We start from the raw sequence: 15,434 nt of genomic DNA, 5'->3' as shown, positions 1-15,434 counted from the left end.
CCAGATGGTGAACAGAAATTAGCCAGTGTAGCTGATGATACCAGTCAAATGAAGATGAAGTTGTCAGACCATTTTATAATAAACAACTGGCTACTGAATCAGAGCCTTTAATTTAGGAAGACAAAAACAGTTTCTGGATTTCTTCTCTTTTACCTAGAAAAGCTGAGGTAGCAAACAAGTGTAGGCCCTCACCATCTGTGTATCTTGTAACAAACACAAAGGACAAAGTGCAGGTCAGTGTACGCCTGCTGACTTGCATGCCAGTTTATCTTGGTGCTGACATGTAGCTTTAAGGTGCACTGCAGCAGTACTTATATCTAACAAATAATCTGCAGTGCACAGGACACTGATCGAGTGATAGGTACATAGCAGTAAAAATGCAAATAACACCCTGCACATGTGCACAAGATGCTATGCTTTGCCACAGTGTTTGCACACAGAGACATAAGAATGTATAGGAATTCTTGCTTAGTAACTCAGTCTACAAAACTTTCACTGTGCCCTGCTATGTTATATTTTAACAAAACATACCAGCCTCTTGTGGCATAATTTATAAAAGAGCCTGCTACACATGCACCAATGTTCAGTGTAAGCATCTTGTCATGCATGCCATGTATCTGCAGAGGATAGGACATTGACACAAGTACCCAATTCTTTGTCAGCAATGTATGCAATATGTCCCATTACATAGTCATATATACCATTTCCTGCTTAATATCTTTCTTTTTGGTTATAGATGTCTATACTTGTGTCACCTACACTGTGCATAGCTCAAGTGGATGGATTGTTATTTAACAGCTATTTTATATACCAAGGAAGAAATAGGGCTATGTAATTCTGCAAAAATATTGAAGTTTATATAGCATAGCATGTCAGTGTGTGCAATACAATGTGGGTATGCCTTATATCAGTTTTTGTCATCTGAATTTCCTGTTCTTCTGGTGAATGATATCCTGAAAATATAAGGTACAATTTAGCATTGAGCAGAGTGAGTTCTCAGCAGTGCAACACTTGGTGGAGGGTGAGATTGAAGCAGAGTACGGCTGGTGTCAAAAGATAATTATTTTGGACTACATAGCCAGATATTCTCAGAAGATCAGGATAAATGGAATAAATGGAAGGCACAACATGTCTGCCTGTAGGTGTTGTGGAAGCATTTAGGCAGACTGTCTGCACTAGTTCTTACTTGAGATGAATGGATGCCTCTCAGCTTAGTACTTGATATCTCCCTCACTGGTGGGAAAAGTGGTTCTGGTTGGGTGTCACAGCTGTCAGTCATGAACTCATCATTCAGAAAGCTGTGCTTTTTCTGAGCTGTTCAAATGTTCAGGTTTTTGTGATATAAACTTCTTAATTATCTGTACACTCTGAAGGCAATCCAGCTACATCTCTCTCATATATACAATATATAATTACCACTGATGTGACTTGCCTAAGGGCAGTGTATGTTTCTTTGAGCAACAAGTTAAAATGTACTACTAAAGCAACTATGACTTTTTACTACCTTTACAATCACACACCAGAAATGTACACATAAAATGGTTATTTTTGGAGGGCAGGTTATGTGCAAAAGCAGAGGGCAGTTACATGATTCATGTAATATGATCAGTGATATGGTTGTATGGAGAAGTGTATGCATGTCCTAGAGTAAGTTGAAATACATTACTATTCTCATTATTTTACCTTCCTTACAATCAAACATTAGAAATGCATACAGAACATGGTTATCTTTTAGAGGTACGGCTGGGGAGGCATTTTGCACATAGAAGCACATGGTAGTTACGTGATCACTGTAAATTAATAATGTTTATGTGAAGCAGTGTATGTGTCAAAGAACAATGTGACCATTATATATATATGTGGCTTTTTCAGAGGTGGTGTATACTCTCAGAATGAGCACATCCCACAGGAGAGATATATGACCTGAATGAGCTAAAGCTAGTGCCTGCTGTTTTTTTTTAAAAACACATTGAAGAACAAACTCATGCTTTCAACTTCAAATTTTTATTTTGCTGTAATTTCATTACATCCTTCCTAGTGCAAACACTTTTAGATTCATTTCATGATAAGCATGCACATTTTTTTTACTTTTTCTCACAGGGGTAAATGCATATTATATGAAATCATAAATATATTTTGCTTTTAGATTAAAGGATCATAAGCCACCATTTGTTCTCTATGAAGGTGATGTTTCCAACATTTGAAATGCTGTAAAAGAAAAAGTAAAAATATTACTAGACATTGTGGGTAACCACTTATAAATTCATTGTGCAGCATTTCTGTTATCACTGCTGCACATAAAAGCACAACCTAAGTGTAGTTTACAACTGAAGATCCAGATATGTGGTCAAATAATTTTACTAGAAAATGTCAAACTGTTTCAGAAGTATGACACTAAACCGAAAGTCTTCAGTGATAGGACTACATGGTCATTATACTGTGCCAGACTGCCAAGATTATACTCAGTATCCAATGCCTGTGAGTGTACAAGTTATGGTCAGGGTGGTGGAACACAGCCCATGTCCATCATGTATCTTTATGATGTTGTCATTACATCAGAAGTAAAAAAAATCATGAATATATTTCATCAGGCAAGGTAGGCCTAAATTTCATGTACTGAAAAAAGGAGTGTTCTGCATGTAAATCAGGACTGAGATGTAGAATGACATTCTTGAGTTTGTGTTGTACCCAAGTGTCTTATTAGAATTGCTTGGATTTCTCAATTTGAACTACCTTAGATGAAGTAACATATGATCTCATACAGAATTAGAAAACTAGTGCTTCACAGTCTGGCCTTACAGTCAGTTTCTACTAAGGGGCCAATGCATTGCTGCACTGCACCAAAATCTCTGAAGATAGTAGCTCATTGGTTTACAGCTCTTTGATAATTCAGAAATTAGGCAGGTGCAGAAGTTGGTATCTAAACTGTTTATTCAGTCTGCCCTCTTAATTCTTGCCTATTTTTTTTTGCATTGCACATAGTGAAGTGTTCTAGTATGGCTTAATTTGCATGGCTGCTGGCAAGCATGTGCTAAATGTTAACTGCTTTTGAAGACACATGTAACATATATAGACATATCTTACATAGTATGTTATATGCATATCCCATTTTAATCCCTGTTACCAATGATATAAAACCAGTATACTGAACAGAAATTCTTTCATGTGCTCATAAGACAAAGGTTGTGACAACCATCTGCTATTTTTGTGAAAAGAGTATTTCATTTTATCCATTGAATGGTTCATATTGTATGTAAGGACTGAGTCCTCTCAGTCTCATAAATTTCTTTTTTTCTTTATTATTTATTATTTATCTATTATTATTTTTGGAGAATTATGTTACTCTTTCTCTGGATGCCTTTGAGGTGCATACATTTTAATATTGTATTCATCCTCACCACCATTCTTGAAGACATAATTTCTCAGTATATTGCTTCACTTGAGGATGCATAATTTTTGTTGCCAAATTTTAAACTGTCCATGGCATTGCAAATATGATGTCTACTGAAATTCACACATTATTCTAGATGGGATTTAATAAGCTTTCAGTAAAGAGGACAACAACTTCATCCTTTGAATTCATTAGCAAGTGTGAACTCATCACACTAAATTCAAAGAGAGTGAGCCAGCACGTAAAGTTCGCTCTTTCAACAAAAAGGTTTATTAGACAAGAAAATACTACATATAATGGCAAAATACCATTATACAAGCAAACCGGTTTCGGCTATCATATAGCCTTTATCAATGCTGCATATTGAAACAAGTAAAAAAACCCACCACCACATGAGTACCATATTTATAGTACCCATTTAAAGGGGCATGTACCATAATATAAAGGACACATAACATTTAGGAACACCAAAGATTTTTTCTGTATAGATATGCAGCAACACTGAGACATACAAAATCTATATGAATATATTCCATATCATTAGAAATTAAGAAAGGAATAATATCTTTACCAACCTATCTCAGTTGTTGTGTGCATAAATACATATAAATATAACTAAATATAACATGAGGAAAACCTCATAATACAAATACAAAATATCCCCTAGAATGTATCCTATATTTTAATATTAATGTCCATAAATCATAACAATTAGGACTTGATATTATGTAAGAAAAACCTAATGGTACATAACAAACAACCCCACTATTATATTTAATGTATTAAAGTTCATGAAATAAGCCTATTCCAAAGTGTTTAATCCAGGTCTGAATAAACCACCCAATTTGATGATCCACATATTTTCCATCTGATTAAGTTTTTGATGCCATCCAGCTTTAAAACCCCTATGTAGAGTTAACATTTAAGTGCAATTAAAAATAAACGTATTGCCAATGCCCTCTTCAAACACACCATGGAGCATCCATCTGCAGCTTTTAAGTTTGTCATTATAGATAGGATAACTCTACATAGGGGTTTTAAAGCTGGATGTATGGAACCACTCTGCCACTGTGCTGTATACTGTGGGAGTAATCAAAGAAAATAATTTACATACACATGATTAATATTAGGGGCTACATAAGTTAAGGAACTGTAACCCTTTCACTGCCTTATGTGCATGAAGGAAACAATAATGGAGTTATAATGGCAGTGTACACACCTATGACAATGGGGGTATAATGAGAAGAAATGGGGATAGCTGTGAAATCATTGCAATAATAGTTTCAATTCTGGGAGAGAAAAAGCATTTCTGCCAGCAACTTGCATGTTGTGTATGTTAGAAAGTGTGACTGTTAATACATGTTGAGAATCTATGCACTGCAATCCTGGTGGACAGGATACATATGCAAAAAGTCACTTTGACCAGCATATTAATAGAATGCTGTTCTGCTATGAATATTTGCAGTTGTCTAACCATAACAGATTTGAGATCTATGTACTTGCAAAATGAATGATATGGTCATGTGACATATACTAACATACACATAAATCAAGGCAAAACTCATGTGTACTCGGTCCATTGAGAACTAGGTTGGGTGTGCAGGAATGTCAGTATATCATTATACAGATGATGTACATATGTATGCATGTATGTGTATAACACAATTGGCTAGGTAGTCCATGCAACACTTAGACCAAACAAATTTACATGCCAACATTATTGTATAATGACATAATTTACAGGGGAAATGTTTCAACTGTCATGTAATAATGAAGTGGATATAATGTATTTGTAGGAGTGTAATCATCATATATGTCCTTCATGCTGCAATTGCCACACCATATATGTTGAAAGAAAGCCTATACAAGTGCACATTTGAATTCAGTATGACATCATATTGTACATCACATTTATTCCTGAAGTGAGCCTTGTTAAACACATTAGTAATTTCTCTATTAGATAATTTAAATCTGCTTACCTTGAACCTGTATTTATTGACACAGAAACAGCTAAATTAACTTATGTGAATGACAAAAACTTTCCTAGGGTAAGGAAGAAATTGTCCAACACCACAACTTGGTATATATATATATATATATATATATATATATATATATATATATATATATATATATGTAGATGGGGGGTGTGGGGGCAAAGCCCTAACTTTGGAGGGTTTGATTTAGTGTGATGTGTATTGTGGTGTTTTAGTGGCCAAGTGATTATTTATCCTAGTAGAATTTTCGATGTTCACATTCTTCACATCTAGAAAATCTGTGTAATTACTTGAACAAGTCATTTTCAATCTTAAAAAGTCAGTAGATGAATTCAATCAATAAAACAGTTCAAATCCTGTTCATTGCTTTCCCAAACTAGAAATACATCGTCCACAAATTGAACATAAAAGGGACTATATATTTTTATATTCCCCATTTTCATTAAATACCATGACTTGTTCAAGTAATTACTTAGCTTTTCTAGATGTGAAGATCTGTAAAAATAAAAGTGGATTATGTATGAGCTTATTTAGGAAACCAACCCATATTAATCAATATATACACAAGACTAGTATGCATCTGCCACATGTTTTCAAGGGTATTGCTAAAAGTCAGATACTCAGGGTAAGCAGGTTAACTACTGATGATTTGAAATGCAAAGAACAAATGATGGAACATGCTAAAGAATTTAAAGATAGAGGTTATCAGGAAGAAATGATTAATAAAATAATAGAAGATACACTTAAGAAAAGGTAAAATATAACAAAGTCATATTTCAGTGATAGACTCATGCTATATGGGAAATGACAATATAAAGAATATGATAAGATATGTGACTTATAATACTAGAACAACTGACATTGCAAATATAGGTAGATATTGGTATATTTTAAAAGCAATACCTAACCTGGAACATATAATTTCAGATACACCTAAATTTGCTTATAGAAACTGTAAAAATCTAAAACAGTTATTGTGTTATAAAGAGACTAAGGTGAACAGATATACATCTGATCTAAGGCAGGATACAGTCCCAGGCTATAATTGCAGTTGCTGTAAATGTTATACCTTTATATGTTTGAAACCACATTTCCAAATGTGCTTAAACACAAACTGTTTAGCCAAATTCTGTCACGCCGACTTCCCTAAACGTAGTAAAAATATTGAATTTTGACATTTCTGATTGCTCCACCACTGAAACGAGTGCTACCATGCATCAAAAAGGAGGCGAGGTTTTGTAATTTGGTGCTTTGGTTTTTGCGATTTTCAAATTTTGTGGTTTGCAGTTCGCCACAGCAGTGTCGAAGATGTGGCCGTCAAACTTATGAAGTTATACCATTGTAAACATATATATATATATATATATATATATATATATATATATATATATAACTGACAGGTTCCACTTGAAATCATCGAATTACCATTTCATCGAATTGCAAATCATCGAGACCAAATTGTCGAAAACTCATTTCATCGAAAACTCATATCATCGAATCTCAAATCATCGAAAACTACAAATAACATTCCACAAAGTTTGTACTACATTTATGCAGGGGGGCAAGCCCTCCTGACCCCCCATGTGGGGGGCTCTGCCCCCACACCCTCATAAATAAATATACCAACTCCAAGGTTGCACTAGTGGGGGAAAGAGGTTATTTCCTAACCTCACTGTAGTGCAACCTTGGAGTTGGTATATTTTATTATGTGGGGGTGTGGGGGGGTGCAGGGGGGCTTGCTCCCCTGCATAAACATAGTAAACAGTGTCTGGGATGTTATTTGTAGTTGCTTTATAGTTTTTGATGATTTGAGATTCGATGCTATGAGTTTTGGATGAAATGGTAATTCGATGATTTCAAGTGGAACCGACTGACAATATATTTATACATCCTGTAACATCTAAAATATGCATTTAATTGTTTTTCCACCTGCACTACTGTAAATATAATATAGTTAGCAACTTGCACAAAATGTGCTGCATTTTATGTAGGGAACTGTAGATGGCGGTTAAAAGATCATATAACTGACCGGTCTGAGATTCATAGAGAAGTTCAAACAAATGCATTCGTTAGACATACTGTACATTAGAAAATGATGAGGCATTACTTTAAATTTAGGGTCATTGACATAATATATAAAAATAATAGAGGGGATAATATGATTAATATGTTAGATATGAAGGAGTATGAATGGATATTAAGGTTATATGCAGATAACCATCTGGGTATTAATGATAAAACTAGTTTAAAACCTGTTTTAATGAGGAAAACAATACAATTTAAATGATGATGCTTTTTATGTATATAGCTTATATTGTAATGTTGAGATGCCTTTAAGAAAGTTGTTTTAAATTAATTATGCTGCTTAATTGTTGGTTTGTTATTGGTGGGTTTTGTCTTTGTATTGCTATAGATCTGAGAGCTTGTCTCATTGTTAAACTGCACTGAAGAAGGGTTGTACCCAAAAGCTTTGATTACAATTAAATTTTTACTTTTTTACATTCTTGACGTGTTTGCTTTTTAGTTATTTACTTTTCTTTGCATTAAGTTTAGCTGTGATAGTCTATTGTATTGTACATTTTCAATATTTTCTCATGCTTAGACATTATGCCATGCAAATTAAAAACATGTAGGTCAAACATATGGCAGTACAATACTTAATATCATTTAACAAATAAGTTTGCAAAGGTCCCATACCATTGTATATCATTTGCAAGTGTAATGTGTTGGAGAGCAGACATAAATTTACATTATATAGTGCTTAGGCAGCATTAGAGTGAATTCATTATATCTTGAGCACAACAATTCACTAAAACATGCATGAGTAATGCAAGTCACTGACTTTATTTTCTTTTGGTGGAAATCGCTTCCTGAAACACACCAGTGACAAACTCATTAGTGTGACTGATGGCAAAGTATTAGCGTACATGTAATTATTTTTTTAGGTTTTGAACTTTGAGCATGAACTAACAGTGGCCTATGGCATTCCATGGCAACTATCATTCAAATTAGGAGTATAGACATAAAAACAGTTCTGATTCTGATCCATTTCAGAATAGATATGTGTTATGTTTATATATATTTTCTTTGTCATGCTTTACACATTTGTCATAATAATTGCAGTAAAGTACTCATTATATGGATAATACAGATACATATTTGGACTTTTGTCTTATCTAGTCACCATACCTCTCAACTGTCAGATTTTTGCCTCATATTTTTGGTCACTTCCTCATAAAATTTCTGTTTTTCTTGCAACTCACTGTGGGTTGAAGTCACAAAAATGACACACGTTGAAGTTTCAGACTTCATATCCATCAGAAGATACACGTGAATGTAAAACCTGTTGTTCTAGCAACATTCTAAGTTTATAATAGACATATTTAAAATCTGTTCTTAGTTTTGGACCTTTGTCCCCTATTATTTTTGGCTCTGTCCAAATTTCTTGCACTAGAGGTAGAGACCTTTTGAGATAAGACATGAATGCCATTTACTGTGACTTACAATTGCTGCTTGGTGCCAGAAATTATGCAACTACTAAGGACAAAGAGTGATGAGACAAAAAGGAGTGAAAGGGGGAGAGAGAGAGAAAAACATAAAATATTTTTTCTTATGGGCCATTTCTGGCCAAGTTATGATGTGTTAATCTGAGGTTTGTCATAATAATTATGCCATGCTCTGTACAATACATTGTTTGCAATAATGAGCAAGCAGGGGTAGGAGAGCAGAAATATGACGAAGACATAAGCAGGATAATGCTGGGTTGATAACATGTGTAGCCGACAGATGCACACAGAGTATTAATATTGATACTTTTGGATTCAAACCCTTGACACTATGTGAAAAGCAGTCTGCAGATCTAAGCAAACCACACAGGAATGCATACTTCATAAAGTTAAAACCACAAATTTGAAGCAACAGTGACACAAGATTAGTTTGGAGGCTGATATAATGATTAAGTGTTTACCTTCCAGACACAAAGTACAGAGTTTGATTCTCACCTCAGAAACCTAAATTGGATAGGCTTAAAATGGTTCACAAGAGCAGCTAACCTATGAATACGATGGATGACACATCATATTCCCCTTTCTCCCCCTCAACCTCCCTCAGTAAATACCATCAAAGATAACTCACCCTGCTATCACTAGGGAACAAGTCCTTAATGCTCTAAGGCCAAGAACACTGCATCAATGGGCCCAGACAATATCCCTGGATGCCTTCTAAAAAGCATGAACCATGACGTAACAGGGCCTCTGGAATTGCTATTTAACTGTACCCTCAAACAGGCTTCATGCCTCATGAATGGAGAACAGCAACAGTCATCCCTCTGCACAAAGGTGGGCCATCTACAGACCTGTAAACTACAGACCCATAAGTCTCACTAATTTTATATGCAAAACCACGGAAAGAATTATCATGGAAATGATCAATAATGATATAGTAAACCTCCAGACACTGGAACTAACCCAGTTTGGTTTCATCAAAGGCAGGTCATGCCTACTCAACCTGGTGGACTTCTTTGACAAGGTCACCAAAGCAATGGATGAGGGCAAAATGGTTTACACTGCCTACCTTGACATGTCCAAGGCATTTGACACAATACCCCACTTGGGCATTGTTGACAAACTCAAGAGGTTAGCTACAAACCCATATGTCACCCAGTGGATAGCCAATTGGCTCACAGACAGGACCTAGGAAGTTAAAATTGGGGAGTCCACCTCTACAAAGAGGCCAGTCCCAAGTGGAGTCCCTCAGGGATCAGTTCTTGGACCACTCCTTTTTGGCATTTACTTCTATGAAGTCAAGACCAATGTGAATGGTCTCTGGCTGACTAAATTTGCAGATGATTGCAAATTAGGAGCTGTCATTGAATCTCACACTGACAGAGATGTTCTCCAGGAAAGGCTGACACAAACAGACTGGTTTCAGAGACATGGAGTAAAACCAAATACTAGGAAATAATAATATCCTTTGGAAAGTCATCCACCCCTGGTAACATTCATACTGACAACACACCCCTTAGAGCTGACCAAGTAGTCAGGGACTTAGGGACACACACAGACAGTAATTTAACTTTTGACCATCACATTCTACAGTAGTAAATCATTCTGTTACATAACTTATAAACAAAGGTGTCTCATCTAGGTCCAAAAAGTCATTGCTCCACTGTGTTTGGTGTTCATCAGACCTATCATTAAATGCAGTGCCCCCTTTAGTATGTACCTAACAAGGCGTAGCCAACAAATGGAATGTCTACAGAGGTTCCTCACTAAAAGAATACAGGGCTAAGTAAAATGTCCTTTGCAAACTGCCTCAAGGCCCTTTCCCTGTATTCTGTCTCCTACATGGCTGCTGAGGGGAGATCTACTGCTGGCATACATGGCATTGTCAGATACAACTCTGACGGACCTCCTGCATATCAGCAAAACAAACAGGATCAGAATTACCCATTCTAAAGACTTAAACCTTACCTGTGACATAAATAGAACCTGCTGGAGAGACAGGTATGTATCCCAGAGACAGCGCCACCTCTGGAACAGGCTCCCATCCATGTGAAACAAAAAAAAAAAGTTCCTCATTAACCCAATTCAAGTGTAACTTGGACAATTGGATGAGGAACTGGAAATCCATCCTTGACTTGGCACCTATGTCTCTAATGGACACAGGCAACCTGTAAATGGCTCATCTCCCAGGCCCCTGCTTCTAAATCTTTCATCTCCCAAGCCCCTGCTTACACTTATCAAGGGTATGAGAACTTGTCACAGATTTGGGATGCATGACTAGGCTTACAAAGGCCTTGTGGTAGTTAGCCTGGTAAACACCTATGAACCTATAAAGCAAGGGAGAATGTAGGCATCAGGCTTCATCACCATAATGACAATTGTAACATCCCATAAGGTATACATTACATCTAGTAGCATAATAAGTATGTAAGAGTAAGGGTCTCACAATGGTGCTATTGGTCTGTATTTTAATAGTGCAGTGCAGATAAGTACATGTGTATGCCGATAACTGTACTACTACGTTATTTTCCATTGGTGCATGTTGTAAAGCATTGTGCAAATGCTCAGCTCAAACACAATGAAGGTTTTTTATGGGCCACTTCTGTCATGTGTATTGTGTATGATTCTATTTTTTGATCAGATTAAGTGTGTGAAAAAACAGGTGGCTAGGACAGTGATGAAAATGGGGGGTAAGAAGAGGGTATGAGACAGGGGAAAGAATAAAGAAAGTGCAGGATGGTGATGGGTGAGCACAATAGCTATCCACATCTTCACCAGAGAAATCATAGGATCATAGGATGTTACTAGGCTAAAGGCCCTAGGGCCCTTACAAGCTTAGCCAAGTTCTACCCTTATTTCCATGATTAGCACCTACTGCCCTTGTCCAAGAGTGACAGAAGTGGAACTCCCGGTGTGAATTTTTGGTTACCCATCCAGTTGTCCAGACTGTGTTTGAAGAGGGCCAATGAGGTGCTCTGTTTGACACAAAGTGGGAGTCTGTTCCAAAGCTGTGGTAACCTCCGGGAAACAAGTCCGTCCCCCCAGCAGGTTCTATTAATGTCACATACTAGGTTAAGGTCTTTAGAGCGAGTAACCCATGTACCATTTGACTTGCGGATATGCGGGATTTCCAGTAAAGCAGGGTCAGAGATTGCCTTATATGCAAGGCAGAGATCACCTCTGAGTTGTCTGTATGAAACAGAATAAAGTCACGGTGATTTCAGATGATCCACATAGGACAGATGCTGAAGACCTTGAATTTTCCTTGTGAGGAACCTTTGTGGTCTCTCCAACTGCTGGACTGTTGGAAAGGTACATACCAAAACGGGTGTTGTACTCGATTATTGGCCTGATGAGGGAAGAGTACAGGGAGGTTATAACTTCATTTTTCTGGAGGCAATGCTCTTAGTTATGAGATGAGTAATATAAAATGCCCTTCTTACCACTGTGGAGACATGGTGATCAAATGTAAGGTTGCTGTCAACCTGTGTGCCAAGGTCTCTCATCACTGAGTGTGTACTTAGGGTATTGCTATCGATGTCATAGTTAGCCAGAACATTGCTCTTACTGAAAGGGAAGATTATACATGTTTTTGCATTGAGTTTAAGGCCATGACTTTGGCATCAATTGTGTAAGGCCCTCTTGTAGGATGTTGGCATCATTTGGAGATTCTATGACCACTCCCATTTGCAGTCATCAGCAAATTTTGTCAGCCACATACCTTTAGTTTTTGCTTGTACTTCAGAGAAATAGATTCTAAAGAGTAGAAGTCCCAGGACCGATCCATGTGGAACACCACTGGTTACAGATCTGCTGTTTGACATGGATTACCCTATTTCGACTATAGGTGTTTTATCAGTGAGCCAGTTAGTGACCCACCTAATGATATGAGGGTTGATACCTAACTGGGTGAGATTGTCAATGATGCCTGAGTGGGGGATAGTGTCAAAAGCCTTGGCTAAGTCTAGGTAGACTGTATGTACAGAGTTCTGCTCATGCAGGGCCTTGGTGACTGTCTTGAAGAAGTCCACTAGGTTGAGCAGGTATGATCGACCTTTGACAAATGCAAGTTGAGTAAGGTCAGTTGTTTGGAGATTACCTATATCTTTATTGATAAGGTCCATGATGATTTGCTCCATGGCCTTGCAGATAAGGCTAGTCAGGCTAGTAGGTCTATAGTCCCCAGGGTCAGTGAAAGCACCATCTTTATGCAATGGAATAATGGTGGCCATTATCCATTCAGCTGGGATGAAGAAATATATTCCTGGAACAATAATTTGATGAATTTGGACAGTTACCACATCAGGGTTGGGTGACACCAGATAAATAATATTATATGGCCAATTGGACCAAATCCACTGTGCCAAGCAGACATATTTGAGAAGCTGAGAGCATGATGTGTTATAAATTTTGTGGGACAGGTGCCTTTTTTGTAGTGAGAGGACTGTGGGGGAAGGTGGTTAGGAATAAGAGGGTTAGGTAGGCAGGGTAGGTTAAGTTGCAGGTGCAGACATATAGGACATACAAGACAGACACAGATGGTAATGGACACAAATAGTTGCACCACCATGACTGAGCATAGGTAGGAGATATCAGAGGTGCATCCATGTCTGGCATGAGCACAGTGAGAAACTATTTCTTACCCTGAGAATAGTCATCACTGTGTCCAGTCAAAGATCCCTAGTTCAGTGCTGAATGAGGCACTGACTTTGTAATTCAATACAGGACTTTCTCTACTCTGTCAATTTGAGCTTCGAAGCCCCTTGACATAATGTGCCCCACCAGCCCTATCTTTAAATACATTTGTAAAGTGATGGCATTATGATTTGTATTTATTTATAAATGTATTGTTGGTATGTTTTAGTTTTATGCACTTCATATAACTTATGCCCACTTTGTACTTGGAAGCACATTTACCTCTTATGCATATATTTTTAAGTCAATCTAATCTCAAACTGTTTTTGTAAGTATATTCTCCATGACACACCATCTGTAAGTGCACATCAAAGTAGCAAGTGTGTTAAATGCCTAATTATTCATGCAATACTGCTAATGATTCACACATGCAAGTCCTTATCAAACCCCACTTTTCAATACTCAGTCTTGTATTGCTAGGGTGTGTGCATGTCTTCATGTAGGTCCTAGCACCATGTTAACCTGCCCAGCACTTTGAGCAGACTGAGTTATTCACAAATGATAGTTAGCTGATACCTGATTTACATATTCACTGTGTACATAGGGGTTAATCTGCACTATATAAGCATAACCTAAGTTTTAGGAACTTGTGTTGTATTAAGAAAGACTGCTTGGGTTCACCAGCTTAAGATACTGCTGTTTGACTGCTTGCAATCCTATTACTTTTGGTGAACCTTAATATAAAACCTGTCAAAGTATGTGATTTGTCTTTACAATTAATTGTTAAACAGTTGTGATGTTATTTTTCAAATAACACTAGTGATGTCTGCACTTTGTCCATTTCTGTTGGTATAGAAGGTATACCATTATTACTGGAAAGATCCTCATCTAATGCTAGGATATGAACATGTGTGAGAACATTTTTATATCAGTAGTAGCAATGTGAAAGTTACATTATAGACAAAAACTCTGTTAAGCCTGTTGAATATGCCTGACATAATCAAATGTTATCCCAAATGTAACATTTTCATTTCATTCCCTTGATTCATTGTCAATGCTCTATGTATTCCAAAGTTACACATTTCTTCAGTCTTAGTCAGGTTTGTCATTATTAGATTTGTGTATTCATATATATCATTTAGGTACAGCTTGTCACTGCTTCCTTTTCTAATACATATATTTTGTTTGTGTTTTTACTTCCATAGAAGGGATATGACCACCCAATAATCTGGCCCATGTAAACCTGCATTCTCAGATACAGAAAATGAGGTTATGGTGCAGGCCCTCCATCAACATGGATTATGCCTGTTGAAGAAAGTTGTAGCTGACAAACCCTTCCACGACCATATCTGGCAGCTGTTGTTGATAATATCATGGCTATGAGTATGGTCAAATTAGACCTCAAGCCACTGACATGATCAACAAGGGCAAAAATAGCCAGTGTTATAGCACAAGAATAGAGGGCTACTGGTGGTGATCTTACCAACAAATGACCACTCACTGAATAGAGGAATTCCTGTCTACTGTAATGAATCTAGACAGCTCATCAGGGGTTCTCAGTGCTGTGCTGGACGTGGGTGCAGAGGTGGTAGATGCCCAAAGGGTATCTGCTGGTGATGGCTTCAGGTATGGCATTAATATATTTTACACACACACACACACACACACACACACACACACACACACACACACACACACACACACACACACACTTGCACAGATAAAGAGGGGGAGAGAGAGAGAGAGAGAAGAGAGATATAATATATGGTCTTATTTAGGTTTATAACTAGGTCTGGTTTGTCTTTCATGTATCTTCTTCATTGTAATGCTTATCATCCCTCTTTCCATCTCCTTTTAGTCTGTATGGGCACATCTGGTAATGAGGTTCCATGACCACTTGCAAATGGT

The sequence above is a fragment of the Protopterus annectens genome, chromosome 2.part0, assembly GCF_019279795.1.
Source record: "Protopterus annectens isolate FY-2018-M chromosome 2.part0, PAN1.0, whole genome shotgun sequence".
In the NCBI taxonomy this organism is placed as follows: Eukaryota; Metazoa; Chordata; order Ceratodontiformes; family Protopteridae; genus Protopterus; species Protopterus annectens.
Note: the sequence above shows the minus strand (reverse complement) of the source record.